The 9,013-nt window shown below is 48.2% G+C and overlaps 1 pseudogene; it reads left to right on the forward strand.

Annotated features, from left to right (window-relative positions):
• The first annotated feature begins 3,609 nt into the window (after window positions 1-3,609).
• On the forward strand, window positions 3,610-5,470 carry LOC125092718 (uncharacterized; annotated as a pseudogene).
• Window positions 5,471-9,013: the final 3,543 nt, after the last annotated feature.

Here is a 9,013-nt window from a genome sequence, read left to right on the forward strand (position 1 = left end):
TGGGAGCTGGGCCAAATTCCCAGGGAGAGAGAATTGTCCATGGCCCACAAAGCCACCCCTAAATTCTACAGCCATCCTGGACACAAAATCCAGAGACAAAAGCCTTAGCGAACATAATGGCCTACATAATCCGAGGGCTCCGTTTTGCTGTTCATACAGTAAAGTTAGATTGACCCTATGCAGTAAACTTAGATTGACCCTGCCCCTCCCAGAGGAATTTACTTGCAAAGCCTAGATACAAGGGGGGGACAGGTCAGGTGAAGACATCCAATCAGTGGGCCGCACATATATCTACTAGGGTAAATTGAAATTTAATTGGCTGACTTTGTGTAACCTAGCAGATTTTTGTGTGTGTGGCAGACCTAGCATGACTGTGCACTTTTCTCTGTGTATTGCAAACTCATTGGCCACCTGTATATAGCCCCCTAAACTACCTCTATAAAAGTAAGTCTGTGAGACTGGGAGAGGTTGCCTCTTTGCAAGAGACAGCCCTGACCAGTCAGTTTGATTCTTGATGCTTGGCGCGAAATAAAGCTTGCTTGACCTTCGTTTTGCATCAGTCTCCCTCCTTTGATTATGGACCCTACCATTGGGGCCTCATCTGGGATCAAATGACGAGAACTGAGCCAGCATCAGAATTTCTGGGAAAGCCTCCGGAGGTAACATCTTGGGATCTTGTCTGTCTGGTTGTGGATCATCTACCATCTGTAGGGCAGTGAGCTTTGATACGGATAGCAGCTATTACTCCTTGCCACCTATTTTGTCCAGCGGGACCTGGAACGTGGAAACTGTAGGAAGACTGGGCCCATTTCTGCAGGACTCATTTTGCCCTCTTCATAATTTGGGGCTCATGGGTCTCTAGCACACTTCTCCATATGGTTTTCTCCCATCCGCCAGGGAACAAAAGAGCCATGCAAACAAGACAAAGCCTGATTTGATTTTCATATTGTTGTCTTTTCTGAAATCACAGGCGTCCCTTCTAGAAGGGGACGGTCGTAAGTATTCTGTACTCTAGAGTCACTCACTTGTTTGCAACAACCTGGAAAAGGGGAAAGGTGGGGCTTCCTCACAGGATCCATGATGAGAACCACCCTGATTCCAGGTCCTGCAGGATTGAGAAAAGTCGGAGTAACAGAAAGGTATTTTTAAGGGAAAGACCCGTGGCCTCATGGCCCTGTCCCCGGAAACTACTCCACTGCCCTTAGGTGGTGCAAGTTTTGGTGCAGGGAGTAGGTGAGCATTTGAGATGGACTCTTTTACAGCTACTCCATACCCTGTAGCTCCAATGGGAGGCACAGATTCTATTCATGCCCCTCCTCCCCTGCAGGACCTTTCTTCCTCCATCCAGGAAGGGCCAACTGCAGCTCAGTCCATACTGATTAGCTCCCCACTTCCACACACTTGTCCACACGTGCACGCAAAGCAAGCTCCCTGAGCGATTCTTGAAGAGCCCCATCGGGGTCCCGACACTCTCTGTGTACATCTACCTAGATCCCCTGGCTGGCCGGTGCAATGGCCTTGACGTGGAAAGCACAAAGGGAGAGGCCCCATTTTTCACCAAGGTGGTAAGTTAGCATTTCTCATGTGAGGTACAGAATCCTTTGTTTCTCTTATACTCGAAATCAGACCCAAACATATCAACACGTACAACATACTTGGTGGGGAGATCATTGAGGGAGAGTCTGTTACCCATGGATACCCGATTCCATAGACCCTGCAGGAAACAGCAGGTTCGGTTACAGTCCACAGGGTAGTGAGCTTTTTCATGGGTACTACTGGCAACACCTTGCCACCTGTTTTGTCCAATGGATGCAGGGCATGCAACCTCTAGGTAGATTCCATATCACTGCCCATGACCCTGCCCATCACCAAGAGAACAAAAGAGCTGTGCATGCAGGACGAGGCATGACTTGATATTCATCACGTTTTCTTTTCTGAAATCACAGGTGGCCCTGCTGGAAAGGGTGAGTGGTAGTATCCTGTACACTAGAGTCACTCATTGGTTTGGAGCAACCTGGACAATCGGCAAGGTGGGGCTTCCCTGAAGGCTCGATCTTGAGAGCCACCCAGAATCCAGATCCAGCTGCAAAAAGACTAAGGGTCATGTTCTCGACCAAGACCTGAATCCTCATGACCTTGTCCCCAGAAGTTACCGTGCTGCTCTTAGGTGCTGTAGGATTGGGTGCTGAGCAGGAGGTGTGTTTCCATGGTAACACATGTGCTGTGATTCTCAGGGTTGGTGTGTGTGTGTGTCTGTTGGGTGAATGGTATGTTCTCGTACATGCCTGTTCTGTTCAACATAGCGATTAATGGTGTCCACTTTCTCAGGGAAGTTTCCCATCACCATCACGTCATGAACGTCCATTCATGTGAAAACTCTTCAACACCTACAATTTAAATAGGTGTTCTTTCCTTGAAAATACACATCAATTCCCCTAGAAAACAAATCCCGTCTCTAGGGAGGGGGAAACTGTGCCCCAAAGACACATGTGTCTTTTCCAATTCCTGTTAATGAGTCAGTGTCCATGGGTCTCTCACATCATGGTACATCTCGGACATGAATGGTCACAGTACCTCTCTCTTGCCACTTCACTCACAAACACGTCTCTGCATCAGAGGCCCCACGATGCATCTTCCCAACCTCATCGGAAGCACTGAGTGCTGGGACAGACTCCTTCCTTCTGCAGGCGGCTTGTGGGGCAGCCTCACGTAACAGTCCATTTGGGGAGGACCCTGACAAAGGAGCAGTGGCTGGGAATAGATGGGGTCAATTCACTCCATGTTTGTCCCAGGAAATCTACCATTTCCCTTCAGATACTGTGTCTAAGAATTAAATTGGCCTTCTCCCATGGGAAATCAAGCACCCACCCCGGTCCCAGCTGGGGCTCTCAGAGGTGGGCCCAAAAGTTGTCCTATGAAAGGGGGAATTAGGTCGTCTTCAGGAACTGAGCATCACTGGAGGGACCTGGGCCCCCTCCATGCAGGAACGAAGGGTGCTCTGTGCATTTCAATGTGGCAAAAGAGAACCTCAAACCTCAACAGGTGTGACAGGACAATCACCACATTTCCCTGGGCCCTACCCAATTGAGGGCAGAGCCCATCATTCCCAGAGCATCAGGCCAGAGTTCGTCAGCTCCACTAACTTCCCCTTGTCCTCTCTCATGGCCACCCCAGCATCATCACTGCTCCCTGACCTGGAGGATGATTCCATGGAAGATGACGATTCCAACAGAAGGAGAGACACTGAGCCTGTAATTCATCCCCCTCCCCATTCCTTGGGCTTCCTCTCATCTGTCCTTAAGCCCCTCCTCTGTGCTCTTCCCCTTTCACTGCTTTGACAACACCCACCCTGGAGGCCTTAGTCTCAGGCAGGCACTCAGGCTTTGCATCTGAACTGTCGCATGATATCCATATGCAGCCCTCCTCAGCCCTTTCCTAGCATCACCCTGACTCTTCACCACTGAGTCTGGGAAGCAGCCCTGGACTGCAGAACAGGGAGTAGGGCTGGGAGCCAGCAGAGCACAGATCACCCTGCTGGAGGGACCTCAGGAAGGGTGGCTAAGCCTGGGTGTCCCCACTTGGTTCTCCACTTCCTGTGGGTCTGTGCTCATGCCCTGTTCTGCTCTTGCTTTCAGCTCTCAAGAAGCTTCCCTTCTATGGACTTGACAGAAACAACAAGGGAAGCAGAAGAAGAGAAGGACTTGGGAACTGGGTGAATTGGGCAGGAAAAGGGGCAGACAAATGAGGACACATGATCTCCCTCATTTGCCTGACTTTGTTGTGGGCACCGTGGGAAACCACACAAAACCCGGGGTGCTGCCCTAGATTCTGTCCACAAATAGGGGATGAGAGGAACGTCACAGTCCCTGCAGGCAGTAGGAAGCCTGAGAACATCCCACAGGGAACTTCCACCTGTTCCGTGCAACTCCCTGTTGTGGTTGGGCAGTGTCATCCACGAGCTGCTGATCTTGGAGGGAGGGCACTGGCTGCCTGGAGGGACTGCACTCCAGGCAGCCCATGCACTGTGCTCTTCTGGAAAAGAGCTCCACGCCCCATTGAGCCCCTCACTCTGCACGACCCAAGCCTTCCCCTCCTACCCTGCAAAAGTCAGCAGATGGCTTGTTCCCAAACAACACTAGTTGGGAAGAGGCTGTGGTGGGGTTGCCTCATCTCCCACTTCAGCACCTGAGAAATGAGCACACAAGACAGGTCCCCGGGCTCATAGAAGCAGAACAGCTCAACCCTCCCAGCGCTGCATCCCTGTGGGCATGGAGTAGTCCTGGTCTCCAGCTGAGTCATGTATGCTGGCCACTCCCGTAGGACCTGACCAACACCTCTGGTCCCCCGAGCCTCCAAGACACCACATGGCAGGTAGCGGGTCCCCTCATGGCACAATTTTGTTATGTGATCTTGATACTCTAGAGACCCTCCTCAATCCCTCAATCCACACGGTAGACCCATCAGGCAAAGGTCACCCTGTCTGCTCCCACCTCGCCCACCACCACCAACTCGCCCACAGCATTGGGACTGTGCAACCTCCCTTCCCACGTGAGTCAGGAGCACGTCTTCTCTGCCATGCCACCTGCAACACTCATGTGGGCAAAGGCTCCACCCACAGAGAAGGGAATGTCGAGGGCTCCCACAGAGGCTGGGGAAGGGACAGCCCAGCAGGAGGAGGACCCAGCAGTCATGGAGGAGGACGGTCAGGGCAGGGGCCTGAATGACCCTGGGAGTGTAGCCTTCATTCAGCCCCAGGGGGCCCATGGGAAACTTCCCTTTCTTCATGTTACACATGGGTCCTGCAGGGAATCCTCTACCTCAACACATCAGAAGACACGTCCCACAAAACTCAACATCCCTCTGGTAAGACCTGCCCCAAGCCACATGCCACTTGCTATCTCATACCACTCCAACTGCTGTCTCCACAGATGCACCAGAGGACAGACTGCCTATGACTCTGAGGCATCAGAGTCTCTAGAAGGGCTCAGACAAAGGGAGTCAGGATGGCCCTGGGGCCCCACTTGTGGCTTTGATTTGGGCCCAGAGGAAGACTCGGTGTGAAAACACAAGGAAACACACCTGCAGGAACGGCTTTCTTGCACCTAACCTCTGCAGGCCAAACAAAGACAAGACTTCTGTGCAGCCACCCAGAAGATGGCACTGGAACACCGAGGATGAGACGAGAGGACACCCTGAGTCAGCCACCACACCCAGAGTTTGCTGCCAAGGCCCTGCTGATGACTGCCACTTGGAGCAGGAGGAAACAATCTAGGCCTACAACATTCCACAGTCTGGTGAGACTGGGCCCACCTGGGAATGGGGGGCACAGTATCCTTCTCGTCTTTTCCCCTGCCTGCTTCAGGGGCTGGTCCTCCTCCCGCTGTCCCTCCAGTCCCCAGCAAACATGCAGAACATGATAGATGCAGGAAGAAGCGGGAATTCCAGGGACCATTATCCACCCTGGAATTGACTTGAGGGGCAGCAGCCACCCTAGCTGTATTCCCCTAGAGTGCTACCCATGAAATGCCCCTGTCACTTCCATGCACAGGACCATGGCAATGCTGGGCTCAACACTGGCAGTGGCCCCAAAAAACAGGCCCCCCTCAGCCTGTGTGTTTTCTTAGCAGCAACAGGTGTAGGGAGGAGAGGCTATACCTAATCTGAGCTCGACCTCTGGAACACCAGACATCACGGCAGAGGAACTGGGACCCCAAGCACCACGGTGCACTTCAGGGAAAGCTTTAGCCTTGAAGACGTCAATGCTAGACACCTAGGGCATACAGAAATGGGATCCAACATTCCTTTGGTGGGAATGCAATTTGGTGCAGCCAATTCGGAGAAAAGTGTGGAGATTCCTTAAGAAATTAAAAATGGAGCTTCCCTTTTACCCTGCAATTGCACTACTGGGTATTAACCCCAAAGGTACAGAGGTAGTGAAAAGAAGGGCCATTTTTACCCCAATGTTCATAGAGGCAATGGCCAACATTCCTTTGGAAGCAAGTTAAAGCATTGCACATTTTGCTCTACCTGAGCCCTCCAAGTCTAAAGGTCTCAGGAAGCATTTCTTCTCCCATGGCAACCCTCATCATCTCCTTATATTCAATAAGAATCTCTTATTGGAGATTGGAAACATTGGAAACATGGGTGATTTGACCAAGGCTTGGATGGGACTGTCCTATGCAGAGAGCTAGGCAGATACTCAGATGGGACCAAAGGGCTTTAAGGAACTAAGGCAGACTTTCGGGAAACCTGCAGCCATCAAGCCCCTTGGGAATGTTGTCCTGACCCCTTGCTTCCAGACTTCCCCTCCGCCTCGCCAGGAGCATAAAGAATGTCACTTCCTGGCAAGTGTAGGAACCTCAGGATATATCGGGTAGCTTAGGAAGAGGAATCTGCCCAAATCCACAGGTATCACAAGCAGGTCTGATGGCAAGCACTTCCCTTGGCCTCTGGCCTAGAGAGACAATGATTAGACATTACTCGGAAAAGTCCCACTTTGACCTGTGGAACAGAGGAGAGAGTCCAGATATGGACCCAGACTCTATGGTCAAATAATCTTTGACAAACCAGGAAAAAATATCCAGTGGAAAAAAGACAGTCTCTTCAATGAATAGTGCTGGGAAAATTGGACAGCTATATATAGAAGAATGAAGCTTGACCATCCTTACTCCATACAAAAAGCTAAACTCGAAATGGATAAAAGACCTCAACGTGAGGCAGGAATCTATCAAAATCCTAGAGGAGAACATAGGTAGTGACCTCTTTGACAGCATCCAGAGCAACTTCTTTCAAGACTTTTCTCCAAGGGCAAAGGAAACAAAAGCAAAAATGAACTTTTGGGACTTTATCAAGACCAAAAGCTTCTGCACAGCAAAGGAAAGAGTAAAAAAAAACAAAACAAAAAAAAAAAAAAAAAAACAAACAACAACAAAAAAAAAAACAAAGAGACAACATACGGAATGGTAGAAGACATTCACAAATGACACTACAGACAAAGGGCTGTTATCCAAGATCTACAAATAAATCCTCTAAGTCAACACCGAAAAAACAGATAATCTTATCAAAAATTGGCAGAAGGCATTAGCAGACACTTCTCCAAAGAAGACATACAAATGGCTAACAGACACATGAAAAAATGTTCATCATCATTACCACCAGAAATTAAAACCAAAACCACATTGAGATGCCACCTTACACCAGTTAGAATGGCCCAAATTAACAGGACAGTAAATAATGTGTGTTGGAGAGGATATGGAGAAAGGGGAACCCTCTTACACTGTTGGTGGGAATGCAAGTCCTTGCAGCTGCTTTCAAAAACAGTGTGGAGGGGCACCTGGGTGGCTCAGTGGGTTAAGCCGCTGACTTCTGCTCGGGTCATGATCTCAGGGTCCTGGGATCGAGCCCCGCATCGGGCTCTCTGCTCAGCAGGGAGCCTGCTTCCTCCTCTCTCTCTGCCTGCCTCTCTGCCTGCTTGTGATCTCTCTATGTCAAATAAATAAATAAAATCTTTAAAAAAAAACAGTGTGGAGAATCCTTAAAAAATTACAAATAGGCCTAGCCTATGACCCTGCAATTGTACAACTGTGTGTTTACCCCAAAGATACAGATGTAGTGAACAAAAGGGCTATATGTACCCAATTGGTCATAGCAGCAATGGTCACAATCGCCAAACTGTGGAAGGAGCCAAGAAGCCCTTCAACAGATTTTGGATAAATAAAATATGGTCCATATATACAATGGAATATTATGCAGCCATCAAAAGGGATGAACACCTAACTTTTGTATCAACATGGAGGACTGGAGGAGATTATGCTGAGCGAAATAAGTCAAGCAGAGAAAGTCAATTATCATACAGTTTCACTTACTTGTGGTGCATAAGAAATTACATTTAGGGGGCGCCTGGGTCGCTCAGTGGGTTAAGCTGCTGCCTTCGGCTCAGGTCATGATCTCAGGGTCCTGGGATCGAGCCCTGCATCGGGCTCTCTGCTCAGCAGGGAGCCTGCTTCCTCCTCTCTCTCTGCCTGCCTCTCTGCCTGCTTATGATCTCTGTCTGTCAAATAAATAAATAAATAAAATCTTTAAAAAAAAAAAGAAATTACATTTAGGACATTAGTAGAAGGAAAGAAAAAGTGACTTGGAGGAAATTGTAAGAGGAGACGAAGCAGAGAGTCTCTGGCTCTGACAAACAAACTAAGGGTTTTGGAGGGATGGGGATTGGGGGATAGGTGAGCCTGGTGGTGGGTATTAAAGAGGGCATGTATTGCATAGAGCACTGTGTATGGTGCATAAATAATTGATCTTGGAACTCAGAAAAATTAAATTAAATTTCAAAAATAATCACTTATTAACTTATAGGAATCAATAAAATAGGAAGAGTGAAAAAATACATTTTATTTAAAATGTAATAATGATGCTATTTTATATATTTATGAGATTTTTAAAGCAAAATATCCATGACCTACATTCAGCTATTGATAAAAATTACCTCATTTATCATCTTTATAAAAATAAACTTCCTAGATATCTACTCTACTAAAAATTACTACAAATTTCCATTCAGCAGAAAAGGACTGCATTTACAAGGACAGTGGTAGAATATTTGTGAGAAGGCTTTCCACTGTAGCTTTTTTTCTATGCTGCCCCTTTAACACAGAGAATCTAGGAGACAAGACACTGAGAACCCAGAGTGATGCTAATCGGTTCTCAGATGTTGTCAAAATGAAATCTTAAGTATCCTCTTTCAGAGAGTAGGGAGGTCACTCACTTCATAGAACATACTTTAAATAATATCACTTTAAAATATTTTTAGTGGCACCTGAGTGGCTCAGTCATTAAGTGTCCACCTTCGCCTCAAGTCGTGATTCCAGGGTCCTAGGATCAAGCTCCACATTGGGCTCCATGCTCAGTGGAAAGCCTCCTTCTCCCTCTTCTGCTCCTTCTTGTATTCTCTCTCTGGATCTCTCTCTCTCTCTCTCTCTCTCTCTCTCTCTCTATATATATATATATATATATA

The sequence above is a fragment of the Lutra lutra genome, unplaced genomic scaffold, assembly GCF_902655055.1.
Source record: "Lutra lutra unplaced genomic scaffold, mLutLut1.2, whole genome shotgun sequence".
In the NCBI taxonomy this organism is placed as follows: domain Eukaryota; kingdom Metazoa; phylum Chordata; class Mammalia; order Carnivora; family Mustelidae; genus Lutra; species Lutra lutra.